The following is a 17,330-nucleotide window of genomic DNA, read 5'->3' as shown; positions in this document are numbered from 1 at the left end:
CCTCCTGCAGACGTGTTCTCCTGTCTCTCGCCTTTCTCCAGATTCGAAACAACGTGATTCGAATTGCAGTTCCCGCTCGCTCCATCCCTCTCTCTCACCGTGCCCATCTTCAACGTTACTCTAGTTAAAGTTGCATTTACAAATGAGTACATGTTTTTTTTTTAAATTTTATAATAATTATCAACAATTTGTCAAATTAACATGTGTTATTTATCTTTTACATATTACAACAATCTTTGAGACTTCATACAAATTATTTCCCATTTCATTTTGTTAGGAGTCTCAAGTGTCAAAGATGGGGTCAAACACAATAGAGGTGAGAGGTATGTGTGTAACGTATTAGTTGAAGCCCTTTTGTGATCTCAATTTGGATTCTTGTGTGTGTAATAGAAATCCCTAATGCCTACTCTACAATTCTAACATTTTAATGCTTACCATATAGGTTATGCTTCATACCAGCATTGATTCATCAGTGCTTGTACCTCTTGCTAGCATGAGAGATCTAGCTTAGGCTACAATACATTTTTTTTTTTTTTTACTCTATTTTTAATCCCTAATGACACTCTATAATGCTAACATTTTATCACTTATCATACAGGTTGTGCCCCCATGAGCATTGATTCATCAGTAGTTGTGTCTCTCATTGTCACTTTACCTCATCATTTTCTAAGGAGTCCCACCCATCGATAAAGGAGCCCATTACCACTATCATTCAATCTAACTATGGGACAAAGGGATGAGGTAATGAACAACTCAACTATCCACAATTTAGAACCCAATTTATAGTTATTTTCATATTACTTATAGATAAGATATTTGATAGTGTATTTTAATTTTTCTTCTGCAGACACTTGGCAAGCCACAAACTGCGTCAAAGAGGCTCAATTTTGATGATGATGTATAGTCATAGATATTGATAGTAATATGCATATGTAGTTGTGGTCATCACATGACATTGACATATATTCAACTTTTGTATTATATATATTCGAGATTTCAATTGTGCACATTCGACATTTGTATTGTACACATTTGACAATTTTTGGCTATTCAACTTGTGTATTGTATATATTTGATATTTGTATTGTGCACATTCGACATTTCTATTGTACATATTCATCATTTGTTGGGTATTCAACTTTTGTATTATACCAATGAGACATAACTTCTTTTTGTAACTATATGATTGATATGACATAATATATTATTCATTTTGATACACTTTAAACTTGGATTTCCATCCAACTTGTTCAATGTTTGCATACAAACTTGTATTTTAGCTTACTTTCTTACAATTAATCAAACACATGAACGTTCATTATTTTATATAGAAAATGTAACATGTTTATCAAATTCATTATAACATGTAATCATATGTCACTTATTTTGACGCAATAACATATGAAAAGTAAAAATATATCATGATTTTTGTATTTGTGTCAAAGATTGCAACCTGATAGTGCTTAGAGACCCTTAGGAACACTTCTAGTATGGTCGATACCATTGAAGGGACATTGTGGCTGAAACCAGGTTGGTCCTAGGCTAAACTTGACCAACTAGAGCTAACAAAGCAAACAATCTGATCTTGGGACCAACAGTTTGAAATATGCACAACCTTGCTCATTTTAACTCAATAATATTTCAACTTTTGGCAATAGGCGAGATACGAATGCCAAATCCAAAAAAAGTTGAATCTTTGAAAACTAAGATAGGTTGTTGTAGGCCTAGATAACATGATCCTATAGCACTTGGCAGTTTGTCAATACCTTGCACAAGCTGAAAGAAATGCTCGATCAAAGATTGCAACTCAATGGTGCTTAGAGACCCTTAGGGATGCTTCCCTTTAGTGTGGTAGATATCGTCAGATGGGCATTGTAGCTGAACTGAGGTTGGTCCTAGGCTAAACTTGACCAACTAGAGTTAACAGAGAAAATGATTTGATCCTAGGACCACCAGTTTGAAATATACACAACCTTGCTCATTTTAACTGAGTAACATTGCAAGTTTTGGCAATAGGTGAGATATGGATGCCAAATCCAAACAAAGTTGAATCTCCAAAAACTAAGATAGGTTGTTGTAGGCCTAGATAACATGATCTTGTAGCACCTGATAATTTGTCAATACCTTGCACAAGCTTAGAGAAATTCTCGATCAAAGATCACAACCTGATGGTGCTTAGAGACCCTTAGGGATGCTTCCATTTAGTGTAGTCGATACCATCGGAGGGATGTTGTGGTTGAAACAAGGTTGGTTCTAGTCTAAACCCAAATAATCAAAGCTAACAAAGCAAACAATTCAATCCTAGGACCAATGGTTTGAAATATACATAACCTTGCTCATTTTAACTGAGCAACATTGCAACTTTTGGCAATAGGCAAGATATAGATGCCAAATCCTAAAAACTAAGATAGGTTTTTGTAGGCCTAGATAACATGATCTTTTAACACCTAACAATTTATCAATACCTTGCATGAGCTCAGAGAAATGCCCTATCAATGATCGCAGCCCAATGGTGCTTAGAGACCCTTAGGGATGATTCTATTCAATGTGGTCAATACCATTAGAGGGACATTGTGGCTGAAATGAGGTTGGTCCTAGTCTAAACTTGGCAGACCTGAGGTAAAAGAGTAGTTGTGGATTGCTAGGAAAAGCCAAAATTATTGATTAGGTCCTGAGTTGGTCAAAAGTTGCTCAATGAGCGCAAAGTTATTGAATAGGTTATAAGTTGTTAGGGATGGGAAACTAAGGTATTATGTTACTTAATATGCCCTAGGAATCTTAACTAGGGTCCTATAATAGTCCTAGATGGACCCATTCAACCAAAAGATGTCGAGCAATTATTGCTCAAAAGTTGCAACTTTGGCAATTTTTGCAAAAAGTTACAAATTGACCCAACCTTAAACTTAACCACAAACCTTACCTACGGTAAAAACCTAACCCTAACTCTTCGTGGACCCTATTGACCTCATGATGACATCATCATCATGCCTTATGCCAATCAGAGGACTATTTTAAGCCTAAAAAGGGGTGACACAGTGTGACAACAAGGACACAATCCAAAACAACCCATCCAAGCTTTATACATGTTGTAGAGAAGCCAAATGGGTATCCAAATCTATAATTTATTTTCCTAGTGTTTTGGGAAATTTGGAAGAAAAATGCAAGAGGACAACCATCTAAATCCATATAAGTTGAAGATAATTAATTTTTTTTAAGGATATCATCAAACCCACAAAAAAAAATATATGGCATGCAAATATGCACATGTTACATGTTTTCTCTTTTTATATACAAAATTTGGCATCTAAATATTCACATGTGACATCTCTTATCAGATTTTTATACAAAATATGGCATACAAATATGCACATGTTACATGTCTTCTCTTTTTTATATAGAAAATTTGGCATCTAAATATGCACATGTGACATCTCTTATCAAATTTTTATACAAAATATGACATACAAATATTCACACGTTACATGTCTTCTCTTTTATATATACAAAATTTGGCATCTACATATGTACATTACTATGAAGTTGCTTCATTTCACATAACATATATACAAAATTTTCTAAATTACTCTATCATATGTAGAATGATTCAGCTATATACCACACAATCAATCAAGGGAACCTTTTGGATCAACTCTAACCCTTACTATATCAAGTATTGCCTCATGATTAGATTCATGTACTTTCCACAACTTCTTTTTAAGAGACCTACCATGATACAGTATCAATTAATATTTATTGCAACAATAAGTTTAGAGTAATGAAGAATATGTCTGTGTCTCAAAATTCTCAAATGACCACATGGTAGATTTCTTGATAGGGTACCTACATTTAATTGTAAAGACAATTTAAAATCATAATTTCAATACATTATACATGAAAAATTGACATAAATATATATTCATGGTAGGGGACAAAAATATACTACCTTCTAAGCCATGTGTTGTTGACATTAAGGTCAAAGTTTATTTATTAGTGACTCAAACTTAGTCAATTGGTGTGTAGTATTAATTGAGTAATCTAGTTACTATTGAGTAATATGGTTGTTATCGAGTTCTACAGTTGCTACCAAGTTCCAAAATCTTTATACAGCTCATGACAAGCAATATCTACCAAGCTATTTAGTGATAGTGCTAACACAGCTTCACAATATTAACCAAGTTGCACAATGTCAACTATGCTCTCTAGTATCTATCGAGCTTGCATTATTAGTGATGAGAATCTAGTGTTGACTGAGCCAAGGAGTGTCAACCAAGTGATTCATTTTATATTGAGCTTGCAGTGTTAGTGTTGACTGACAAATAGACTGTCAACCAAGTGATTTAGTTTGTATACCAAGTTTCGCAGTGTTCACCGAGTCACACAAGTGATGACCGAGTTCAAGCTACTTATAAATGATTAGTATGAACTAAGCCTCTATGTATACTAAGTGCATGATGATGTTGAGTGTTGTCAATGGTTTTCGAGTATCAGAATATTGTTGAGTTTGTCTTTTGAACCTGAGTGTGAGCAGTTGGGCCAACTTTGTGATCTTGATGGAAACCTATGTTGTAGCCGACTCTGATGAATCATGATTTAGATTACTATATATTTAATGAATTGTATCATATCCAAATAATTATGTATGAACCAAATATGAAGAGAAGAAGTGTGAATTGAGAAGGCTACAAGCAGTATAAGGGATAACAAATATTTATCTATCACATCAAGGGGTAAAAGTACAAAGTTGTGTCACCTTTTAGGCTGAGTTATCAAAATGACTAAATTTGAGTATTTCTATCCAAAAATCAATTTTTTTCAAACATATTATCTAGATAAATTCATTCTACCTAAGATATATATGGTCTCACACTTTTCCAATTGGAAATGTCTATTGAATGCATGTTTTATACTAGTTTGTATCCAATTACTAAAGAAATAAAATTATTTTAGAAAACTAACATTTCAATAACTCTTACTATTTTTTATGATATTTTTTAGTAACATATAAATACTATTTTATAGAGCTCAAAGTGAAGAATATTCTCATATAGAGTTTATAGTATTTTAAATAGATATAGTATATTATAATTCAAAAATTCTACAAGCATGTATTTTAACACTTGAAAAGATGTCAATTTTAAGAAAGAAAGAAATATTAAATCATATAAAAAAAATTAAAAATTATATGATGTTCTAGAGGAGAGAGTCCTCTTCCAAAATTTATAGTTTTTCTTTTGGCTAGAATAGATTTGTTTTGAAAAATGTGGTGGGAGATGAAAACTATCGATTTTAGGTGAGTTGCATTTTGAATCATTATAAAAGAGAAAATATAGGCCTAAAGTCAATTTTTATTTTTGATTGCTCTGGTTATATATGTTATCTATATATAACATAGTCTAAGTTCAAATGGAAATAAGTTTATTTCCATATAGTTTTATGGGGGGAACTAAACCCCTAATTTTTAGTTTTTTTCTTAAACTTAAAAACTACCTATACAAATTAAGAAAATCTTATTCCAAATAATTATTAAAAATTATAATCCTAAACTTACATCCATTTCTACACATTTCATTAGTTTACTTCATTTTCAAATTCTAAATAATAATGCCAATTTTATGTCATTGAATGTGAACAACTATACTTTTGTTAGTCTTTTCCTTTACAAAAAGGTGACAAAGGTTTGTGCTTTTACCCCAAGGTGACCTTTACATTTCAAAGGAATCTCAACTATCAAATCAGAGTTGCAAATTAGTGAACAATAGTTCATCCTCACAGCTATATCAGTTAAATCCTTTAACAGGGTAGAATTAACAATCTTCAAATCTCTTTACTGAGTGCATACTTCATTGTATGTTTTGTAAATCCTTTTACAAGGTGGACCTAGTAGTCCTTATTGCTCCTAATAGGGAAGATCATCAGAAGTGATCAATTATAGGACTTAACAGGCCGACTTTATACGGTAGTAATAAAGCTTGTGGGTATCATCCCCATCCCAATTTTACTTTCTATTTGGAAAGTTTCTGGGTCACTATATCTTGTGTCAAAGTATTATGAATCTTTTATTGCTTTCATTCTTTCAAGCATGCAATTAGATCAAAATATTAAATGAAGGATTAATTGGTGAAATAAATTAAAGTTTTATTGGTTCCTGATTCACCCCTCCCCTCTCAGTAACCTTTCCTATCTAATATTTCCAACATGTGCCTACCACAACGACGGATCCTATGGGGTACTCAATATCCTCACCATCAATGACTACAACTATCAATTTCTTTTTGGGCTCAATACACTAACATAGAAAGTAATATGTTCCTTCATCATTATTCTCATATGCAATAGCTCAATATACATGACCTGCATTATATAGAAGAATAAGTTAATGGCAAAATTGAAAGTAATCTATTTTAACCAAGTATTAAATTGATAACTTAGTGTCTGGTTCAACTAGGTCAAATGCATGCTCAAAATCTATTAATGCTTCAACCTAGTTGAGTTCCAATGCTATAGGAAGTTGATATGAATAAATTAGATGCAAAGGTCTATAAGACCATTGGTCAACCCACTCTTTTGATTCATATTCATCCCATAAATGATGCATACACAAAGAGCAAAAGCATGCAAGCTTTCTAGTATGAATAGCTAGTGATGTTGCATTTGAACTTCGAAATGAATGCATCTCACTTGATCATGTAAGTGTACAACAATCTTGCAAATTTTCAATGTTAGGTTCACATATCAACCAAAAATATCTAGAAACCATAGACTTACCTATAATACCTAGTCCCATCTTAGAATTGCACCATTGGACAATTGTTTCAACATTTTCTAATATTGCACCACCTTTGTACTTTAATTCCTCTCTACTAAGGGCTCTTTTCACACATGTTCCAACACCATCATGTTCTCCCTTTCCATGTCTCACCTCAATGAAATTCCAAAAATGTTGCACTCCACTCATCACATGCATCCTATTCAACCAATAGAACATCCATGCATTCTTGAATTGTTTAGTGCAATTGTCTAACCATATAATGTGTTGATTGTATATTTCATCTCTTTCCCTCAAATTGTCATAGAAAACTCTAAAACATCCTTGTACAAACTCTGATAAATGAGTTTGATCATCACTGATATAGAAGTGATACTATCTTAATATTTTTCTATCATCCTCTGTGCTATCATGTGCATGAATAAATGCTATGTGTACAAAAATTGACACTTGTATAGAGTTTTAATATATTGGTTGCACTTCATTTTGAGGTTTTAATGTATATTTTTTAGTGAAGTCAACAACTGACATAATTGTACCCAAGGGAAAAGTGTCCTTACACAACTTGAATTGCTCATCTAACCATCTAGCTCAGTGTGTATGACCTATGTAGTCATAAACTATTTTTTCTTTAAATAATTTCATAAAATCAGCTACACATACATAACTTTTCACTAATTCATACCTCTTTAATTCTTTTCCATCTTTAACACCACATATAACTGATTTGTAATTTCCAAGAGAAACTAGTGTCCTACCAATTTCATGTCTGCTATCTAGATGTAGGCATCTATGCAACTTTTCAAACCACCACATTGAGGGCAAAAACCTTTCAAACACATGGTCTTATAATAAATGCACCCATCATCTTGTTTACATAGTAAACTTGCAATAAATTCTCTCAATGACTTAGGAGGTAATTGTACACGATGTTCATACAATATTTTGTTAGTATGCAAAGTACAACTTATATGATGATAAAAATCATAATGCATAGAAAACTCAACATGAACCCTATAACAAAATGTAGTACATGTATGATTTATCTTAACGCAAAATGGTTTTTTCATCTTAAAAGACCTTTGGCTGATTTTAATTTGAGGAAATATTTGAAGAAACATTGATTAAAATAGTTTAAGTTGTATCCAAAAAATGTTTTTCATTTGGCTCACAGTTTGTTTTTCCAATTTGTCTTTTGGCAACATCTTTTTGGTTTGGTGAAGCCCTTGTGTTGTCATGCCAAAAGATTTCTATTGATGTTCTTAGTGCATCAACAATAACTTTATCCTTACATGGGAGTCTACCTTGGAATGACCAAAAAGAAGTCTCATTAGAATTCTCAATTTTCTCTCACCTCACTAAGGCTTTGACTAACATTGTTCTACTTGTCCTTAATGATTTACTTGTTTTACTTACGATACAAGTTTTTTCCATTTCCTTTCCCATTATGGTTGATGTGAGGACCCATCAAGTTGCATTAGCATCTTTAGTATATGCTTTTGAACCAATGGATTTGTATGCATCAAAGAGATTTCTAACAATGGTTTTTTCACTACTATTTTCAAATGTTTTTAACCCCAAAATTCTCATTATCTCTCTAAATTTCAGATTTTAAACCATTTCAACAACAAGTTCGCATCTTCAAATTTTATTTAAATTTTCAAAATAGTTATTCCAAATATTTTGAACAATTCTCCTACACTTTCTTTCTGACATTTTATCATGCATTGGCTTCAAAATATTTTCATCAATGTCAATTAGAAACTTTGGTTTTCTACAAGAAAAGTCTGTGACTGCTAAGTACATATGAAATCCATAGGTGGGAAATGGGCACTCTTTTAGAATTTAAATTAGATGGTTTGTTTGTAGGCAGGAAACTGGTCAGGGAGAATCTGGCTGGTGGTGCAAACCCTGGAGGAATGGCAAGGGGTGCTAAGAAGTTTGTGGGGTTAGAATCTTTGTTCGATGTGGACAATGGAAAGCCTTTGGGTGATTCTAAACCTTTGTATGGGGTCTATATCCCACCATTGGATTCCTTGTCTTCTTTTCATGTGTTGGGACAAGATCTTGAGAAGGAGAAAGATAATGTTGATTCTTTCGAGGAAAAGTTCTATGAAGGGCTGAAGCAAGGGGTCTGAGAATGAAAAACTTGGTCATCCCTATTTGGCAAGAAACCCATTGGAAAGTCTCTTTTCCTGTCGGTGACTGCTAAGTCCTACTAGGAGAAAGGTGAGTTTCAAGTTTTTATTCCAGACCCTTTAGTTGATTTTTCTGTGTCTTCCATGGATTTCACCCTAGTGGACAAATTTTTAGGCGCAAGACCAGATCTTAATCCCTTAGAAAAATGGTTATAAGGAAATGGGTTATTAGAGGAGAGGTAGATATTGCTCCCATGTTGAATGGCTTCTTTTCATTTATCTTCAACTATAAAGAAGACATGGATAGGGTTCTTTGTGGAGGATCGTGGTCTTTTGGTAAGAGCTCTCTCACCATTAAAAAATGGGAACCTAACATGGATCTTTCAAACTCTTTTTTCTTAACCACTCCCATTTGGGCCAGACTTCCTAGGCTCCCTTTAGAATTCTAGCATGAAATATTTTTTAAAGGCATTCCAGTTCTTTTGGTGAACTTGTGACATTGGATAATGCTACGGCTTCTAGAACCAAACTTCATTGTGTTAGACTTTTTGTTAAAGTGGCAAACCAGCAAAGGTGGATCTGATTTCCAAGATGGGTAAAAAAACTCAAGAAATCTTTTTTGAAGATCTTCCTAATTCCTATTATGCTTGTAAGAAGTAGGGGCATTTGGTTTAAAACTATCCTTCTAAAAGTAAAAATAAATCTAGCAGTGGTTTGGAAGGGAAAAAGAACAAGGTTCAGCAAAAGAAAGTATGGAAACCCAAAGAAGGCCATCACCAAGAACAAAAGATTAATGAAGAGCTTCAAGCTCCATAGGCTAAGGTAGATAAAGAGCTTGCTTCTGAGAAAGCTAACTCTGAGAAAGAAGGTCTTAGTTTACATTCTAAAACCAATTTACCTAAACAAAGTTTAGAAGATCAGGCAGATTCATCAAAACAAATCATTCTTTATCAGAGGATTGAAGAATGATGGAGTGATTTTGATGACAAAATTGTGCTTGAGGAAGGTGAAATCTTGGTTGATATCGAAGATTTACCTAAGGAGGGAGATCCTCTTTTTTCTCAGTCCAAGGAGATCCACATGCTATCCTAGCTTGATAATGACCTTTCTATGGAGGAGCCCCCTCCCCTGGATGTTGTGAAAGAAAATGGCTCAATTCATAAACCAAACCAAAGAAAAAGGGATAAAAAAAAGAACAATGTTAAGGGGGTAGAGACAAGAAGTAGCAAGAAAGATCAGCATACCAAGGTGAAACCTCTTGCTTCTAATCTAGATATAACCAGGAAAAGAACAGAACAACACTCTAAGGTGAAATCGGATGTTGGTCCCCTGGACAAACTTGGAAGAAGATATATTAAGAAAACTAGAGAGTTAGAAAGTATGTAGAGTATTGTTGACGGGAGGTAGGCAACTATTCTAGATTCTACCCCTAAAAATAGATATGAAGATCATAACTTGGAATATTAGGGGGTTGAATAGTACTCATAAACTGGACATTGTTAGGAATTTTGTTAGAGAACAAAAGCCTGATTTCCTCCTGCTTCAAGAAACTAAGATGAATAAAGAGAAAGCAGAATAGATTAAAGATTTTAGAAATTATTCAATAAATACCAGTAGTTCAAAAGGGGCATCAGGGGGAACTCTGATGTTATGGAAGAAGAACTATTTCTCTGGAACAATTTTGATTGCTAGTAAACATCTTATGATAGCCAAAATTACTAGTATAGACCAAAAGGAGGGTTGGTATATTGTGAATATTTATGCTCCAAACATAAAGCATCTAAAAAGCTAGGATTCTGTTTCTAATTTTGAAAGTAAAGACTATTCAAGACGTTGGATTATAATGGGAGATTTTAATGTCCCTCTTTATGATCATGAGAAAATGGGAGGCAATGCTACTCAGTTGGAAGGAAGATTGGATAGAATGGAATTTATAAATAAAGAGGGCTTAATGGATATGGACCTCCATGGAATTTAGTTCACTTGGAGTAACAAGAGAGTTGGTAATGAATGTATATAGGCTAGGCTTGAATATGCTCTTATTTCTCCTAATTGGACTAAAGACTTCATTTGTAAGCTGGAAGCCTGTCAGAAAACTGGATTGGATCATTTCCACCTTATCTTCACTGCTGTGAAGATTAATCTTAATAAGAATTTTCCTTTTAGATTTGAGAAGATGTGGATGTAGCACCCACAGTTTGAAAGCAAATTGAAAGAATGGTGGAATATTGATTTTCAAGAAACTGCCCTCTTTAGAGTTGTTTCCAAGATTAAAAATGTTAAAAGGGAAGTCAAAAGATGGAACAAGAACAGCTTTGGGAACATTTTTGAGAACAAAACAGCTATTAAGGAGGATATTCTAAAAATTTGGGAAAAAATTTAGAAGGAAGGATATACTTCTGACCTCCTCCTTGAAGAAAATGAAAAGCTGGCTCAATACCATGACATCATCAATAAAGAAGAAATCTACTAGAGACAAAGATCAAGGTTGATATGGTTGAGGGAAGGAGATAAAAATACCTAGTTTTTCCATCTCTCCACTCTAAAGCATAGGGCCAAAACTCACATATCATACCTAAAAAAGGGAGATGTGAAGATTGTTGAGGACAAGGCCATCATGGATGAGATGGTGACCTTTTTCTCTTCTCTAATGATGGCTGATCCTAACATCAATGTGGATAGTCAAAATGAATTCCTAAGAGTGATTCCTTTACTGGTTTCAAAGGAACAAAATCAAATATTATGTTCTATTCCTAAGGATGATGAGATCGTTAAAGCTATTTGCTCTTTGGGAGGAGATAAAGCTCTTGGTCCTGATGGTTTCCCCATGTTTTTCTTCCAAAAGCTTTGGAAAATTATACGTAAAGATGTTTGTGATGTTGTTAAGGAATTCTATGGGGCAATTCAATTCCACCTTTCTCTACCTTATTCCTAAGAAAATTGGTGTTGACTCTCCGGATCCGTTTAGATCGATCAACCTCTGTAATTCTTTCTACAAAATTATTTCCAAAGTTTTCACTTCCAGACTTATTTAGGTTATCCTGTTGATTATTGCTGATCAACAGAATGGATTCGTCCCAGGTAGATAAATCCTTAATTCTATCATCTTTGCTCATGAGAATATTTATTCATTGTCTTGTTCTAACAAGTAGGGTTTCATTATGAAAGTGGACATTGCTAAGGCCTATGATAGAGTTGATTGGTCTTTCCTTTGTAATATTTTGCTTGGTTTTGGCTTTGACCATAAGGTTGTTGGTCTGATTCATCAATTGACTTCTACCTCTTCTATAGCTGCCTTGGTTAATGGTAGCTCCTCTCATTTCTTTTTTCCCTCTCGAGGGCTAAGACAAGGTGATCCTTTATCCCCCATCCTTGTTGTTATTATGGTTGAATGCTTGGGGAGATTTATTGGGGACTTAGTCCAAAGAGGCTTGATTAAGGGCTTACAACCATCTTCCCATCCTTTAATTTGTTCTTATGGACAATTTGTTGATGATACCATCTTTATGGGTAAGGTTGAAGTGAAGGAAGCCAGAATTTTAAAGCAAGCTATTAACTTATACCCTTTTACAACAAGACAATTGGTTAACTGGAGTAAAAGTGTTGTGTTCTTTATTAACACTCCAATCCACAAACAAATTAAAATTGCTAAAATTCTGGGATGTTCCATAGGATCTCTCCCATCCTCTTACTTGGGGCTTCCCCTAGGCTTGAAGGTCCCTGATGATTTCTAGGAAGATCTTATAAACAAATTCAGCAAGAAATTGGCGAGATGGAAAGGAAATCTTTTAAGCCAGGCTAGTAAGTTAACTCTTCTCAAAGCCTGTCTCCAAAGCATACCAACTTATGCTCTAAGTCTTTTTAGAATTCATTTTAAATTTGCTGAGTCTATTGATAAAATTCAAAGAAATTTCCTATGGACTGGCTCTGAGGAAAAAATGAGAATGCCTTTAATTGCTTGGGATCAAGTTTGTAAACCCCGCAGTGAAAGGGGATTGGGAATTTGAAAAATTAGAAGCATGAATAAATCCCCTTTAGCCAAACAGGGGTGGAGAGTTTACCATGACAACAAAGAGTGGAGTACAAAATGGAAACATAAGTACCTCTTCAATGCTAATTCCCTTCCTAATTCCTTTGCCTCTCCTGATGTTATTCATTCTTCCTCCTTATGGGGAGTTGTTCAAGGGACTAAGAAAACTTTAGAAAAATGATGCTCCTCGAAAATTGGTAATGGGCTAAAGGTAAAAATTTTGGAGGATATCTGGCTTAAGGACCATCCCTTGATTGGAGACTTTCATGACAAGGCTTTAATTGACCAATGCAAGCAGAGATTTAACTTTCTAGTAAGTCGTTATTGGTAGAATGATTCATGGATGAATTTAACTGATGTTGATCAAGGTTTTAGTAATATCCAACTTTCCCTAAATGTTGTCTCTTTTACCCTTATCTTGAGGATGAGATTATCTAGCATGCTGATCCTTGTGGTCAATTTAAAGTCTCTTCTTTCTATGCTTCAAAGGATAAGGGTAATCAACCTTTCTGGTCACATGCTTGGATTAAGGGTCTCATACCCAAAATTAACATATTCTTTTGGATTCTTCTCCAAAACAAATATTTGGCCCTTGACAACTTGCAAAAAAGAGGTATAATTGTGGTTAATAGGTGTACTTTATGCAGAAATGGACTTGAAGATAGAGATCATATGTTTTTGAGTTGCTCTTATACCCAGGAAGTCTAGACTGAGATTTTGAATTTTTGGGGCATGACATGGGTCCATAAAAACAATGTGGATCTTTCTTTCAAAAGTTGGAGCTGCCCCTCAAAGGATCCTGATGCTCAATTTCTTTGGAAATTAACCCTCCCTCACCTTTGGTGGGGCATCTAAAAAGAAAGAAATAATAGAATATTTAGAAATAAATATCTTCCAAGATGGGTGCTTGGTTAGAATATCATCAAAGCCTTCAAGGAGAATTTTAAATCCTAGAAGAAGTCTAGTCAAACCTTCCAACTTGATAACCCTTTAAGATCTCAAGGATCTAAGTTGAAAATTGATAATTCTAGATCGATCATAAAATGGTTTGTTCCTCCTAATGGATGGATTAAAGGGAACTTCGATGGAGCTGCTAAGGGAAACCTGGGAAGAGAAGGATGTGGTGGTGTTCTTAGAGATCATGTGGGAAATGTTATTGATGCTATAGCAATCCATATTGGTCACTTGAATAGCCATATTGCTGAAGCTACTGTAGCCCTCTATACCATTAAACTAGCTATTGATTTGGGGTACTCCAAATTATGGTTGGAAGGTGATTCTTTGAATATTATTAATACCCTAAATAATAAAAATTCTATCTCATGGTCTATAGAGGCTATAGTTATGGAAATCAAAACCTTATTTCAAAAATTTGAAAAAGTGGTCATTTCCCATACATATAGAGAAGCCAATGGGGCCGTTAGCTGGATAGCCAATCATGCAATTCAAATGGGGCATAAGGTGAGGTGGCTTGATGAATTAAACAAGCACGTGGATCTTAAAGTGATTATTAATTATGATGCTATTCATTCCAAGGTGGGAAAGATTTGCTTGGATTAGAAATTTAATGAGTGGGGCGAGTGGCCTTAAGACTATCAAATTACCTTCCTTGAGGCGGTACATTCATGTGAAGGTTATGTGCTCTCTGCACATATCATTGAAAAGGTGACCTCAATCTCAAGTTACAAAAAACTAGTCTCATTTCAACCTCTCTGCTATCGATATCTGGGTGTCTTTGGTTTTTTGTTTGCTCTCTAAAATGAGGGGTGAATCAAGGAAGTAGGAGCCCAAAAATGTGATGAATGGAAGGCTTGGCAGGATGTCTGGAAGATTCTCCAGAAAGGGAAGGTGGTCAGTTATCTGGAGTGTTTGCATGGATTCAAACCCCATGTCACCACCACCTTCTTCAAAAATTGGGTCGATGATGAAGTTACTCTCCATGAAGTCACTATGAAGCTTACTGAGGAAGTCATAACCAAGGTTACTAGGCTCCCCATGGAAGGTATTAAATTCTCTAAACAGACCAGCATTTCCAATGCGACCTACAAAAAATTATTGAAGACAGATGATGAGGAGAAGAAATTGGAGAAGAATGGAGACTTCTTTGATGTGCAACAAATTAAAGAAATTTGTGTTATGTGCTTGGTTGTATCTGTGAGTACTTTATCCTTGATGGTAGTAATAAAAGAGTGCACAAATTCCACTTTGTCTTTCTTAACCATTTTAGGTATAATGACAAAATTTCCTTCCCTTTCTATTTGCATTTCTCTTTGCTTCAAAGCTTGTATGCCCATAAAAAGAAAGAGTCATCACCCATTTTACATGAAGGTTTGATATTGCTTATAGAGGGTTTTTGTAAAAATAAATCCATTGCTTCGTCTCCCTCCACTAGAAAACACAAGGATTCTCAGTCCATAAAATGTAAAATTGATGAGAATGTTAAAGAGAAAGATAAGGCAAAATTGAAACCCTCTAGCTCTCGAAGAAAAATTGTTGAAGATGATTCTAAGGCAAAGGGTACTGAAGGCTCAGATAAGGATGTCCCAGAGGAAGAGGAAGGGATGGATGTTGGGGAATTTAGCTCTAACCTGGAAGCTTATCCAGAAATGAAAGGCAAAAATGAGAAAGGGAAAAAGGAAGAAACGACTGAGGATAACACGACATAGAGAAAGTTTGATAATGAGGGTACTCAGACTGTGTCTAGGGGAGGTGATAAAGATAAAGATAATTTAGTTGATGATCTAGCCATTATGAGTGAGGAGGAAAACATGGGGAGGGCTTCCACTCTTTCAAAAGAGACCGAGAGACAAGATAAGGAGGTCCCTAGTCAACATGACCCTGTGGAGACTAGAGAGGAGGAGCCATTGGATGGGGAGGAACAAATTGATAAAGTTATGTCCCTGCCACATGCCATTGCTGAAGATGTGGATGACTCCCCAGAGAGGGAAACCAAGCTCTCCTTCCTGCATTCTACCAAACTTAAAGATGATTTTTTTCTCCAAGTTGATTCTTGGATTTATAATGAAATAATGGGGTTGAAGAAGAAAGTGGAAACTTTGCAACATAACCAAGAGGTTGATCGGGCTATTATCAAACACTTGGAGGTGCAAATGGGAGACATCCCAAAAAAATTAAGGATTATGAGTAGAATCTTAGAATGCTTATCAAGGAAAGTGGAACAAAAATGGAACAGGTTACTTCAAGAATTTGTGTTGTTGTGACAAGCTTGGGCAAAAGAGCAAATGAAGGAACCATATCTTTGGAGGGTCCTAGCAAGAGGACAAGACAGAGTATGAGGAAGAAAACCTTGATTGTTGCTGCTTCTTCGACTGCTAACTCCATCTAGGATACGCCTATGATTGGTAAGGAGGTAGTTAAGATGATCACGGAATTGCAATAGTTTCTTTGGGTCTTCTTTTCTGGTTGGTTCCTGTTTAGGTCCTTTTTGCTGGTTGTTACTTCTGGTTCCTATATTGGGTCCTGCTTTTCGATTTTTAGTTTAATACTGTTTTAGAGGTTCCAGGTCCTTGTAAAACCTGGGTACTTTAATTGGACTATGTTAGTGGCTTTAGGTCCCTATAAAACCTCATTTTGGTGCTGCTTCTAGTAGGTTTAAGGACTCTTTTCCTGTTGGTTGTCTTGCTTTTTCCTTTTTGTGGATGTGAAAGGGTTTCGGGGTCCCTTCAAAACCTATTTTTACCATAATCTAAAACTTTGGTTTTCTACAAATTATTCTAGGAGATGTTGATGTACATACATGCTCTATATTTTCATTATTTACATCATGTGCATTCATCATTTCAACTTGAGATGTCACATTAGGGGCATTAGGTGACGTTAAGTGTATTTGTCATAATCATTTTAATTGGGGTATGTTAAACATTTGCATTTGTCAAATTAGGTGTGTTTTCAACATCAATATCAATAGGTAGATTTTCATCACTTACATTGGAGGCATTTGATGATGCACCTTCACATAATCTCCTCATATGCTCCCTTATTTTTGCCTTTGCTACCTCTCTTTTTCAATCATTCCTCTCTTGTTCTTTCCCATGATTGTAGATGTAAATTACCCTACAAATAATAACATGAATAAAATAAACAATAAGATACTAACATGATTATTTTATGCTTAATCATAAGATACTAACATAAAATAAGATATTGGCACATGAAAAATATAAAATTTAGCATTTCTAAGAACAAAAAAAATTACACTTGCATACTTGGTATACAAATACATGTGAACAATAGTAGAATCTAGTCCAGACTGCATTGAAACACCATAATAATTGTTGACATGTTGTTTTATTTATAGTTTTCAATAACTAGATCAAGTTTTTTATAACCTAATCAAGTTATTGAGTTCTAATTACATTATCCATATGGAAAAATA

The sequence above is a fragment of the Cupressus sempervirens genome, chromosome 2 (genome assembly GCF_028749045.1).
Source record: "Cupressus sempervirens isolate cs-2001-9-10 chromosome 2, ASM2874904v1, whole genome shotgun sequence".
NCBI lineage: Eukaryota > Viridiplantae > Streptophyta > Pinopsida > Cupressales > Cupressaceae > Cupressus > Cupressus sempervirens.
The sequence above is the reverse complement of the archived record's forward strand: the minus strand, read 5'-3'. Positions refer to the sequence as shown.